This window comes from Schistocerca gregaria, chromosome 10, assembly GCF_023897955.1.
Source record: "Schistocerca gregaria isolate iqSchGreg1 chromosome 10, iqSchGreg1.2, whole genome shotgun sequence".
Classification (NCBI taxonomy): Eukaryota; Metazoa; Arthropoda; class Insecta; order Orthoptera; family Acrididae; genus Schistocerca; species Schistocerca gregaria.
In genome coordinates, this window is record NC_064929.1 from 76,100,696 (window position 1) to 76,114,241 (window position 13,546).

Genomic DNA, 13,546 nt, shown 5'->3' on the forward strand with positions numbered 1-13,546 from the left:
TTCTTCTATTGATATGTACTCTGGCTTTATAGTGTTTTAAAGATTGTTCTTTGAAGTTCATATAAGAAAGTAGTATTTTATTTTTAAATGTAGTATATCTACGGTTCCTCACAGCAGGGCGTTCAGGTTGCAAAGCTCCAATATTTATTTGCTGACAACTGGGCTTTTGGTGGAAATGACACACGACCAGCAGCTTGTGACCACAAGGGGGGGAATCGGACAAGTTTATCTTCTATTGATATGTACTCTGGCTTTATAGCGTTTTAAAGAATGTTCCTTGATGTTCATAAAAGAAAGAAGTATTTTATTTTTAAATGTAGTATATCTATGGCTCCTCACAGCAGGGCGTGCAGGTTGCAAAGCTGCAATATTTATTTGCTGATCAACTGGGATTTTGGTGGAAATGACACACCACCAGCAGCTTGATGACCACAAGAGGGGGAATCGGACAAACTGTTCTTCTTTTGATATGTACTCTGGCTTTATAGTGTTATAAAGATTGTTCTTCGAATTTCATATATAAGAACGTAGTATTTTATTTTTAAATGTAGTAAATCTATTGTTCCTCACTGCAGGGTGTTCAGGTTGCAAGGCTTCAATATTTATTAGCTGATCAACTGGGCTTTTGGTGGAATTGTCACACCACCAGCAGCTTGATGACCACAAGGGGGGGAATCGGACAAGTTGTTCTTCTATTGATATGTACTCTGACTTTATTGTGTTTTAAAGAATGTTCCTTGAAGTTCATATAAGAATGTAGTATTTTATTTTTAAATGTAGTAAATTATGGTTCCTCACAGCAGGGTGTTCAGGATGCAAGGCTGCAATATTTTTTTGCTGATCAACTGGGCTTTTGGTGGAAATGACACACCACCAGCAGCTTGATGACCACAAGGGGGGGGGAATCGGACAAGTTGTTCTTCTATTGATACGTACTCTGGCTTTATATTGTTTTAAAGATTGTTCCTGGAAGTTCATATAAGAACGTAGTATTTTATTTTTAAATGTAGGAAATCTATGGTTCCTCACAGCAGAGTGTTGTGGTTGCAATTCTGCAATATTTATTTGCTGAGCAACTGGGCTTTTGGTGGAAATGACACACCACCAGCAGCTTGATGACCACAAGGGGGGGAATCAGAAAAGTTGTTCTTCTATTGATACGTACTCTGGCTTTATAGTGTTTTAAAGACTGTTCCTTGAAGGTCATATAAGAACGTAGTATTTTATTTTTAAATGTAGTAAATCTATGGTTCCTCACAGCAGGGTGTTCAGGTGGCAAGGCTGCAATATTTATTTGCTGATCCACTGGGCTTTTGGTGGAAATGACACACCACCAGCAGCTTGATGACCACAAGTGGGGGAATCGGACTAGTTGTTCTTCTATTGATATGTACTCTGGCTTTATAGTGTTTTAAAGATTGTTCCTTGAAGTTCATATAAGAACGTAGTATTTTATTTTTAAATGTAGTAAATCTATGATTCCTCACAGCAGGGTGTTCAGGTTGCAAGGCTGCAATATTTATTTGCTGATCAACTGCGCTTTTGGTAAAAATGACACACCACCAGCAGCTTGATGACCACAAGGGGGGGAATCGGACAAGTTGTTCTTCTATTGATATGTACTCTGGCTTTATAGTGTTTCAAAGATTGTTCCTTGAAGTTCATATAAGAATGTAGTATTTTATTTTTAAATGTAGTAAATCCATAATTCATCACAACATGGTGTTCAGGTTGCAAGGCTGCAATATTTATTTGCTGATCAACTGGGCTTTTGGTGGAAATGACACAACAGCAGCAGCTTGATGAGCACAAGCGGGGAAATCAGACAAGTTGTTCTTCTTTTGATATGTACTCTGGCTTTGTAGTGTTTTAAAGATTGTTCCTTGAAGTTCATATAAGAACGTAGTATTTTATTTTTAAATGTAGTAAATCTATGGTTCCTCACAGCAGGGTGTTCAGGTGGCAAGGCTGCAATATTTATTTGCTGATCCACTGGGCTTTTGGTGGAAATGACACACCACCAGCAGCTTGATGACCACAAGTGGGGGAATTGGACTAGTTGTTCTTCTATTGATATGTACTCTGGCTTTATAGTGTTTTAAAGATTGTTCCTTGAAGTTCATATAAGAACGTAGTATTTTATTTTTAAATGTAGTAAATCTATGATTCCTCACAGCAGGGTGTTCAGGTTGCAAGGCTGCAATATTTATTTGCTGATCAACTGGGCTTTTGGTGGAAATGACACACCACCAGCAGCTTGTTGACCACAAGGCTGGGAATCGGACAATTTGTTCTTCTATTGATGTGTTCTCTGGCTTTATAGTGTTTTAAAGATTGTTCCTGGAAGTTCATATAAGAACGTAGTATTTTATTTTTAAAAGTAGTAAATCTATGGCTCCTCACAACAGGGTGTTCAGGTTGCAAGGCTGTAATATTTATTTGCTGATCAACTGCGCTTTTGGTGTAAATGACACACAACCAGCAGCTTGATGACCACAAGGGGGAGAATCGGACAAGTTGTTCTTCTATTGATATGTACTCTGGCTTTATAGTGTTTTCAAGATTGTTCCTTGAAGTTCATATAAGAACGTAGTATTTTATTTTTAAATGAAGTAAATCAATGGTTTTTCACAACAGGGTGTTCAGGTTGCAAGGCTGTAATATTTATTTGCTGATCAACTGGGCTTTTGGTGGAAATGACACACCACCAGCAGCTTGATGACCACAAGGGGGGGAATCGGACAAGTTGTTCTTCTATTGATATGTACTCTGGCTTTATAGTGTTTTAAAGATTGTTCCTTGAGTTCATATAAGAACGTAGTTTTTTATTTTTAGTATGTAGTAAATCTATGTTTCAGCAAAGCAGGGTGTTCAGGTTGCAAGGCTGCAATATTTATTTGCTGATCAACTGGGCTTTTGGTAAAAACGACACACCACCAGCAGCTTGATGACCACAAGGGGGGGAATCGATCAAGTTGTTCTTCTATTGATATGTACTCTGGCTTTATAGTGTTTTAAAGATTGTTCCTTGAAGTTCATATAAGAACGTAGTATTTTATTTTTAAATGAAGTAAATCAATGGTTTTTCACAACAGGGTGTTCAGGTTGCAAGGCTGTAATATTTATTTGCTGATCCACTGGGCTTTTGGTGGAAATGACACACCACCAGCTGCTTGATGACCACAAGGGGGGGAATCGGACAAGTTGTTCTTCTATTGATATGTACTCTGGCTTTATAGTGTTTTAAAGATTGTTCCTTGAAGTTCATATAAGAACGTAGTATTTTATTTTTAAATGTAGTAAATCTATGGTTCCTCACAGCAGGGTGTTCAGGTTGCAAGGCTGCAATATTTATTTGCTGATCAACTGGGCTTTTGGTGGAAATGACACACAACCAGCAGCTTGATGACCACAAGGGGGGGAATCGGACAAGTTGTTCTTCTATTGATATGTACTCTGGCTTTATAGTGTTTTAAAGATTGTTCCTTGAGTTCATATAAGAACGTAGTTTTTTATTTTTAGTATGTAGTAAATCTATGTTTCAGCAAAGCAGGGTGTTCAGGTTGCAAGGCTGCAATATTTATTTGCTGATCAACTGGGCTTTTGGTAAAAACGACACACCACCAGCAGCTTGATGACCACAAGGGGGGGAATCGATCAAGTTGTTCTTCTATTGATATGTACTCTGGCTTTATAGTGTTTTAAAGATTGTTCCTTGAAGTTAATATAAGAACAAAGTATTTTATTTTTAAATGTAGTAAATCTATGGTTCCTTACAGCAGGGTGTTCAGGTTGCAAGGCTGCAATATTTATTTGCTGATCAACTGGGCTTTTGGTGGAAATGACACACAACCAGCAGCTTGATGACCACAAGGGGGGGAATCGGACAAGTTGTTCTTCTATTGATATGTACTCTGGCTTTATAGTGTTTTAAAGATTGTTCCTTGAAGTTCATATAAGAACGTAGTATTTTATTTTTAAATGAAGTAAATCAATGGTTTTTCACAACAGGGTGTTCAGGTTGCAAGGCTGTAATATTTATTTGCTGATCCACTGGGCTTTTGGTGGAAATGACACACCACCAGCTGCTTGATGACCACAAGGGGGGGAATCGATCAAGTTGTTCTTCTATTGATATGTACTCTGGCTTTATAGTGTTTTAAAGATTGTTCCTTGAAGTTCATATAAGAACGTAGTATTTTATTTTTAAATGAAGTAAATCAATGGTTTTTCACAACAGGGTGTTCAGGTTGCAAGGCTGTAATATTTATTTGCTGATCCACTGGGCTTTTGGTGGAAATGACACACCACCAGCTGCTTGATGACCACAAGGGGGGGAATCGGACAAGTTGTTCTTCTATTGATATGTACTCTGGCTTTATAGTGTTTTAAAGATTGTTCCTTGAAGTTCATATAAGAACGTAGTATTTTATTTTTAAATGTAGTAAATCTATGGTTCCTCACAGCAGGGTGTTCAGGTTGCAAGGCTGCAATATTTATTTGCTGATCAACTGGGCTTTTGGTGGAAATGACACACCACCAGCAGCTTGATGACCACAAGGGGGGGAATCGGACAAGTTGTTCTTCTATTGATATGTACTCTGGCTTTATAGTGTTTTAAAGATTGTTCCTTGAGTTCATATAAGAACGTAGTTTTTTATTTTTAGTATGTAGTAAATCTATGTTTCAGCAAAGCAGGGTGTTCAGGTTGCAAGGCTGCAATATTTATTTGCTGATCAACTGGGCTTTTGGTAAAAACGACACACCACCAGCAGCTTGATGACCACAAGGGGGGGAATCGATCAAGTTGTTCTTCTATTGATATGTACTCTGGCTTTATAGTGTTTTAAAGATTGTTCCTTGAAGTTAATATAAGAACAAAGTATTTTATTTTTAAATGTAGTAAATCTATGGTTCCTTACAGCAGGGTGTTCAGGTTGCAAGGCTGCAATATTTATTTGCTGATCAACTGGGCTTTTGGTGGAAATGACACACAACCAGCAGCTTGATGACCACAAGGGGGGGAATCGGACAAGTTGTTCTTCTATTGATATGTACTCTGGCTTTATAGTGTTTTAAAGATTGTTCCTTGATGTTCATATAAGAAAGTAGTATTTTATTTTTAAATGTAGTATATCTACGGTTCCTCACAGCAGGGCGTGCAGGTTGCAAAGCTGCAATATTTATTTGCTGATCAACTGGGAATTTGGTGGAAATGACACACCACCAGCAGCTTGATGACCACAAGGGGGGGAATCGGACAAGTCGTTCTTCTATTGATATGTACTCTGGCTTTATAGTGTTTTACAGATTGTTCCTTAAAGTTCATATAAGAACGTAGTATTTTATTTTTAAATGTAGTAAATCTATGCTTCCTCACAGCAGGGTGTTCAGGTTGCAAGGCTGCAATATTTATTTGCTGATCAACTGGGCTTTTGTTGGAAATGACACACCACCAGCAGCTTGATGACCACAAGGGGGGGGAATCGGACAAGTTGTTCTTCTATTGATATGTACTCTGACTTTATAGTGTTTTAAAGATTGTTCCTTGATGTTCATATATGAAAGTAGTATTTTATTTTTAAATGTAGTATATCTACGGTTCCTTTACAACAGGGCGTGCAGGTTGCAAAGCTGCAATATTTATTTGCTGATCAACTGGGAATTTGGTGGAAATGACACACCACCAGCTGCTTGATGACCACAAGGGGGGGAATCGGACAAGTTGTTCTTCTATTGTTATGTACTCTGGCTTTATAGTGTTTTAAAGATTGTTCCTTTAAGTTCATATAAGTACGTAGTATTTTATTTTTAAATGTAGTAAATCTATGGTTCCTCAGAGCAGGGTGTTCAGGTTGCAAGGCTGTAATATTTATTTGCTCATCAACTGGGCTTTTGGTGGAAATAACACACCAGCAGCAGCTTGATGACCACAAGGGGGGGAATCGGACAAGTTGTTCTTCTATTGATATGTACTCTGGCTTTATAGTGTTTTGAAGATTGTTCCTTGAAGTTCATATAAGAACGTAGTATTTTATTTTTGAATGTAGTAAATCTATGGTTCCTCACAGCAGGGTGTTCAAGTTGCAAGGCTGCAATATTTATTTTCTGATAATCTGGGCTTTTGGTGGAAATGACACACAACCAGCAGCTTGATGACCACAAGGGGGAGAATCGGACAAGTTGTTCTTCTGTTGATATGTACTCTGGCTTTATAGTGTTTTAAAGATTGTTCCTGGAAGTTCATATAAGTACGTAGTATTTTATTTTTAAATGTAGTAAATCTATGGCTCCTCACAACAGGGAGTTCAGGTTGCAAGGCTGCAATATTTATTTGCTGATCAACTGCGCTTATGGTGTAAATGACACACAACCAGCAGCTTGATGACCACAAGGGGGAGAATCGGACAAGTATTTCTTCTATTGATATGTACTCTGGCTTTATAGTGTTTTCAAGATTGTTCCTTGAAGTTCATATAAGAACGTAGTATTTTATTTTTAAATGAAGTAATTCAATGGTTCTTCACAACAGGGTCTTCAGGTTGCAAGGCTGTAATATTTATTGGCTGATCAACTGGGCTTTTGGTGGAAATGACACACCACCAGCAGCTTAATGACCACAACGGGGGGAATCGGACAAGTTGTTCTTCTATTGATATGTACTCTGGCTTTATAGTGTTTTAAAGATTGTTCTTTGAAGTTCATATAAGAAAGTAGTATTTTATTTTTAAATGTAGTATATCTACGGTTCCTCACAGCAGGGCGTTCAGGTTGCAAAGCCCCAATATTTATTTGCTGACAACTGGGCTTTTGGTGGAAATGATACACGACCAGCAGCTTGTGACCACAAGGGGGGGAATCGGACAAGTTTATCTTCTATTGATATGTACTCTGGTTTTATAGCGTTTTAAAGAATGTTCCTTGATGTTCATAAAAGAAAGAAGTATTTTATTTTTAAATGTAGTATATCTATGGCTCCTCACAGCAGGGCGTGCAGGTTGCAAAGCTGCAATATTTATTTGCTGATCAACTGGGATTTTGGTGGAAATGACACACCACCAGCAGCTTGATGACCACAAGAGGGGGAATCGGACAAACTGTTCTTCTATTGATATGTACTCTGGCTTTATAGTGTTATAAAGATTGTTCTTCGAATTTCATATATAAGAACGTAGTATTTTATTTTTAAATGTAGTAAATCTATGGTTCCTCACTGCAGGGTGTTCAGGTTGCAAGGCTTCAATATTTATTTGCTGATCAACTGGGCTTTTGGTGGAATTGTCACACCACCAGCAGCTTGATGACCACAAGGGGGGGAATCGGACAAGTTGTTCTTCTATTGATATGTACTCTGACTTTATTGTGTTTTAAAGAATGTTCCTTCAAGTTCATATAAGAATGTAGTATTTTATTTTTAAATGTAGTAAATTATGGTTCCTCACAGCAGGGTGTTCAGGATGCAAGGCTGCAATAGTTTTTTGCTGATCAACTGGGCTTTTGGTGGAAATGACACACCACCAGCAGCTTGATGACCACAAGGGGGGGAATCAGAAAAGTTGTTCTTCTATTGATACGTACTCTGGCTTTATAGTGTTTTAAAGACTGTTCCTTGAAGGTCATATAAGAACGTAGTATTATATTTTTAAATGTAGTAAATCTACGGTTCCTCACAGCAGGGTCTTCAGGATGCAAGGCTGCAATATTTATTTGCTGAGCAACTGGGCTTTTGGTGGAAATGACACAACAGCAGCAGCTTGATGAGCACAAGCGGGGGAATCAGACAAGTTGTTCTTCTTTTGATATGTACTCTTGCTTTGTAGTGTTTTAAAGATTGTTCCTTGAAGTTCATATAAGAACGTTGTATTTTATTTTTAAATGTAGTATATCTACGGTTCCTCACAGCAGGGCGTGCAGGTTGCAAAGCTGCAATATTTATTTGCTGATCAACTGGGAATTTGGTGGAAATGACACACCACCAGCAGCTTGATGACCACAAGGGGGGGAATCGGACAGGTCGTTCTTCTATTGATATGTACTCTGGCTTTATAGTGTTTTAAAGATTGTTCCTTGAAGTTCATATAAGAACGTAGTATTTTATTTTTAAATGTAGTAAATCTATGGTTCCTCACAGCAGGGTGTTCAGGTTGCAAGGCTGCAATATTTATTTGCTGATCAACTGCGCTTATGGTGTAAATGACACACAACCAGCAGCTTGATGACCACAAGGGGGAGAATCGGACAAGTATTTCTTCTATTGATATGTACTCTGGCTTTATAGTGTTTTCAAGATTTTTCCTTGAAGTTCATATAAGAACGTAGTATTTTATTTTTAAATGAAGTAAATCAATGGTTCTTCACAACAGGGTCTTCAGGTTGCAAGGCTGTAATATTTATTGGCTGATCAACTGGGCTTTTGGTGGAAATGACACACGACCAGCAGCTTGTGACCACAAGGGGGGGAATCGGACAAGTTTATCTTCTATTGATATGTACTCTGGTTTTATAGCGTTTTAAAAAATGTTCCTTGATGTTCATAAAAGAAAGAAGTATTTTATTTTTAAATGTAGTATATCTATGGCTCCTCACAGCAGGGCGTGCAGGTTGCAAAGCTGCAATATTTATTTGCTGATCAACTGGGATTTTGGTGGAAATGACACACCACCAGCAGCTTGATGACCACAAGAGGGGGAATCGGACAAACTGTTCTTCTATTGATATGTACTCTGGCTTTATAGTGTTATAAAGATTGTTCTTCGAATTTCATATATAAGAACGTAGTATTTTATTTTTAAATGTAGTAAATCTATGGTTCCTCACTGCAGGGTGTTCAGGTTGCAAGGCTTCAATATTTATTTGCTGATCAACTGGGCTTTTGGTGGAATTGTCACACCACCAGCAGCTTGATGACCACAAGGGGGGGAATCGGACAAGTTGTTCTTCTATTGATATGTACTCTGACTTTATTGTGTTTTAAAGAATGTTCCTTCAAGTTCATATAAGAATGTAGTATTTTATTTTTAAATGTAGGAAATCTATGGTTCCTCACAGCAGGGTGTTCAGGTTGCAAGGCTGCAATAGTTTTTTGCTGATCAACTGGGCTTTTGGTGGAAATGACACACCACCAGCAGCTTGATGACCACAAGGGGGGGAATCGGACAAGTTGTTCTTCTATTGATACGTACTCTGGCTTTATAGTGTTTTAAAGATTGTTCCTTGAAGTTCATATAAGAACGTAGTATTTTATTTTTAAATGTAGGAAATCTATGGTTCCTCACAGCAGAGTGTTGTGGTTGCAAGGCTGCAATATTTATTTGCTGAGCAACTGGGCTTTTGGTGGAAATGACACACCACCAGCAGCTTGATGACCACAAGGGGGGGAATCAGAAAAGTTGTTCTTCTATTGATACGTACTCTGGCTTTATAGTGTTTTAAAGACTGTTCCTTGAAGGTCATATAAGAACGTAGTATTATATTTTTAAATGTAGTAAATCTACGGTTCCTCACAGCAGGGTGTTCAGGTTGCAAGGCTGCAATATTTATTTGCTGATCAACTGCGCTTTTGGTAAAAATGACACACCACCAGCAGCTTGATGACCACAAGGAGGGGAATCGGACAAGTTGTTCTTCTATATATATGTACTCTGGCTTTATAGTGTTTTAAAGATTGTTCCTTTAAGTTCATATAAGAACATAGTATTTTATTTTTAAATGTAGTAAATCTATGGTTCCTCACAGCAGGGTGTTCAGGTTGCAAGGCTGCAATATTTATTTGCTGATCAACTGCGCTTTTGTTGGAAATGACACACCACCAGCAGCTTGATGACCACAAGGGGGGGAATAAGACAAGTTGTTCTTCTTTTGATATGTACTCTGGCTTTATAGTGTTTCAAAGATTGTTCCTTGAAGTTCATATAAGAACGTTGTATTTTATTTTTAAATGTAGTAAATCTATGGTTCCTCACAGCAGGGTGTTCAGGTGGCAAGGCTGCAATATTTATTTGCTGATCCACTGGGCTTTTGGTGGAAATGACACACCACCAGCAGCTTGATGACCACAAGGGGGGGAATCGGACAAGTTGTTCTTCTATTGATGTGTTCTCTGGCTTTATAGTGTTTTAAAGATTGTTCCTGGAAGTTCATATAAGAACGTAGTATTTTATTTTTAAAAGTAGTAAATCTATGGCTCCTCACAACAGGGTGTTCAGGTTGCAAGGCTGTAATATTTATTTGCTGATCAACTGCGCTTTTGGTGTAAATGACACACAACCAGCAGCTTGATGACCACAAGGGGGAGAATCGGACAAGTTGTTCTTCTATTGATATGTACTCTGGCTTTATAGTGTTTTCAAGATTGTTCCTTGAAGTTCATATAAGAACGTAGTATTTTATTTTTAAATGTAGTAAATCTATGGTTCCTCACAGCAGGGTGTTCAGGTGGCAAGGCTGCAATATTTATTTGCTGATCAACTGGGCTTTTGGTGGAAATGACACAACAGCAGCAGCTTGATGAGCACAAGCGGGGGAATCAGACAAGTTGTTCTTCTTTTGATATGTACTCTGGCTTTGTAGTGTTTTAAAGATTGTTCCTTGAAGTTCATATAAGAACGTTGTATTTTATTTTTAAATGTAGTAAATCTATGGTTCCTCACAGCAGGGTGTTCAGGTGGCAAGGCTGCAATATTTATTTGCTGATCCACTGGGCTTTTGGTGGAAATGACACACCACCAGCAGCTTGATGACCACAAGGGGGGGAATCGGACAAGTTGTTCTTCTATTGATGTGTTCTCTGGCTTTATAGTGTTTTAAAGATTGTTCCTGGAAGTTCATATAAGAACGTAGTATTTTATTTTTAAAAGTAGTAAATCTATGGCTCCTCACAACAGGGTGTTCAGGTTGCAAGGCTGTAATATTTATTTGCTGATCAACTGCGCTTTTGGTGTAAATGACACACAACCAGCAGCTTGATGACCACAAGGGGGAGAATCGGACAAGTTGTTCTTCTATTGATATGTACTCTGGCTTTATAGTGTTTTCAAGATTGTTCCTTGAAGTTCATATAAGAACGTAGTATTTTATTTTTAAATGTAGTAAATCTATGGTTCCTCACAGCAGGGTGTTCAGGTTGCAGGGCTGCAATATTTATTTGCTGGTCAACTGAGCTTTTGGTGGAAATAACACACCAACTGCAGCTTGATGACCACAAGGGGGGGAATCGGACAAGTTGTTCTTCTATTGATATGTACTCTGGCTTTATAGTGTTTTAAAGATTGTTCCTTGAGTTCATATAAGAACGTAGTTTTATATTTTTAGTATGTAGTAAATCTATGTTTCAGCAAAGCAGGGTGTTCAGGTTGCAAGGCTGCAATATTTATTTGCTGATCAACTGGGCTTTTGGTAAAAATGACACACAACCAGCAGCTTGATGACCACAAGGGGGGGAATCGATCAAGTTGTTCTTCTATTGATATGTACTCTGGCTTTATAGTGTTTTAAAGATTGTTCCTTGAAGTTAATATAAGAACAAAGTATTTTATTTTTAAATGTAGTAAATCTATGGTTCCTTACAGCAGGGTGTTCAGGTTGCAAGGCTGCAATATTTATTTGCTGATCAACTGGGCTTTTGGTGGAAATGACACACAACCAGCAGCTTGATGACCACAAGGGGGGGAATCGGACAAGTCGTTCTTCTATTGATATGTACTCTGGCTTTATAGTGTTTTACAGATTGTTCCTTAAAGTTCATATAAGAACGTAGTATTTTATTTTTAAATGTAGTAAATCTATGCTTCCTCACAGCAGGGTGTTCAGGTTGCAAGGCTGCAATATTTATTTGCTGATCAACTGGGCTTTTGTTGGAAATGACACACCACCAGCAGCTTGATGACCACAAGGGGGGGAATTGGACAAGTTGTTCTTCTATTGTTATGTACTCTGGCTTTATAGTGTTTTAAAGATTGTTCCTTGAAGTTCATATAAGAACGTTGTATTTTATTTTTAAATGTAGTAAATCTATGGTTCCTCACAGCAGGTTGTTCAGGTTGCAAGCCTGCAATATTTATTTGCTGATCAACTGGGCTTTTGGTGGAAATGACACACCACCAGCAGCTTGATGACCACAAGGGGGGGAATTGGACAAGTTGTTCTTCTATTGTTATGTACTCTGGCTTTATAGTGTTTTAAAGATTGTTCCTTGAAGTTCATATAAGAACGTTGTATTTTATTTTTAAATGTAGTAAATCTATGGTTCCTCACAGCAGGGTGTTCAGGTTGCAAGCCTGCAATATTTATTTGCTGATCAACTGGGCTTTTGGTGGAAATGACACACCACCAGCAGCTTGATGACCACAAGGGGGGGAATTGGACAAGTTGTTCTTCTATTGTTATGTACTCTGGCTTTATAGTGTTTTAAAGATTGTTCCTTGAAGTTCATATAAGAACGTAGTTTTTTATTTTTAAATGTAGGAAATCTATGGTTCCTCACAGCAGGGTGTTCAGGTTGAAAGGCTGCAATATTTATTTGCTGTCAACTGGGCTTTTTGTGGAAATGACACAACAGCAGCAGCTTGATGACCACAAGGGGGCGAATCAGACAAGTTGTTCTCCTTTTGATATGTACTCTGGCTTTGTAGTGTTTTAAAGATTGTTCCTTGAAGTTCATATAAGAACGTAGTATTTTATTTTTAAATGTAGTAAATCTATGGTTCCTCACAGCAGGGTGTTCAGGTGCCAAGGCTGCAATATTTATTTGCTGATCCACTGGGCTTTTGGTGGAAATGACACACCACCAGCAGCTTGATGACCACAAGGGGGGGAATCGGACAAGTTGTTCTTCTATTGATATGTACTCTGGCTTTATAGTGTTTTAAAGATTGTTCCTTGAAGTTCATATAAGAACGTAGTATTTTATTTTTAAATGTAGTAAATCTATGGTTCCTCACAGCAGGGTGTTCAGGTTGCAAGGCTGCAATATTTATTTGCTGATCAACTGGGCTTTTGGTGGAAATAACAGACCACCAGCAGCTTGATGACCACAAGGGGGGAATCGGACAAGTTGTTTTTCTATTTATATGTACTCTGGCTTTATAGTGTTTTTAAGATTGTTCCTTGAAGTTCATATAAGAACGTAGTATTTTATTTTTAAATGTAGTAAATCTATGGTTCCTCACAGCAGGGTGTTCAGGTTGCAGGGCTGCAATATTTATTTGCTGGTCAACTGAGCTTTTGGTGGAAATAACACACCAACTGCAGCTTGATGACTTCAAGGGGGGGAATCGGACAAGTTGTTCTTCTATTGATATGTACTCTGGCTTTATAGTGTTTTAAAGATTGTTCCTTAAAGTTCATATAAGAACGTAGTATTTTATTTTTAAATGTAGTAAATCTACGGTTCCTTACAGCAGGGTGTTCAGGTTGCAAGGCTGCAATATTTATTTGCTGATCAACTGGGCTTTTGCTGGAAATGACACACAACCAGCAGCTTGATGACCACAAGGGGGGGAATCGGACAAGTTGTTCTTCTATTGATATGTACTCTGGCTTTATAGTG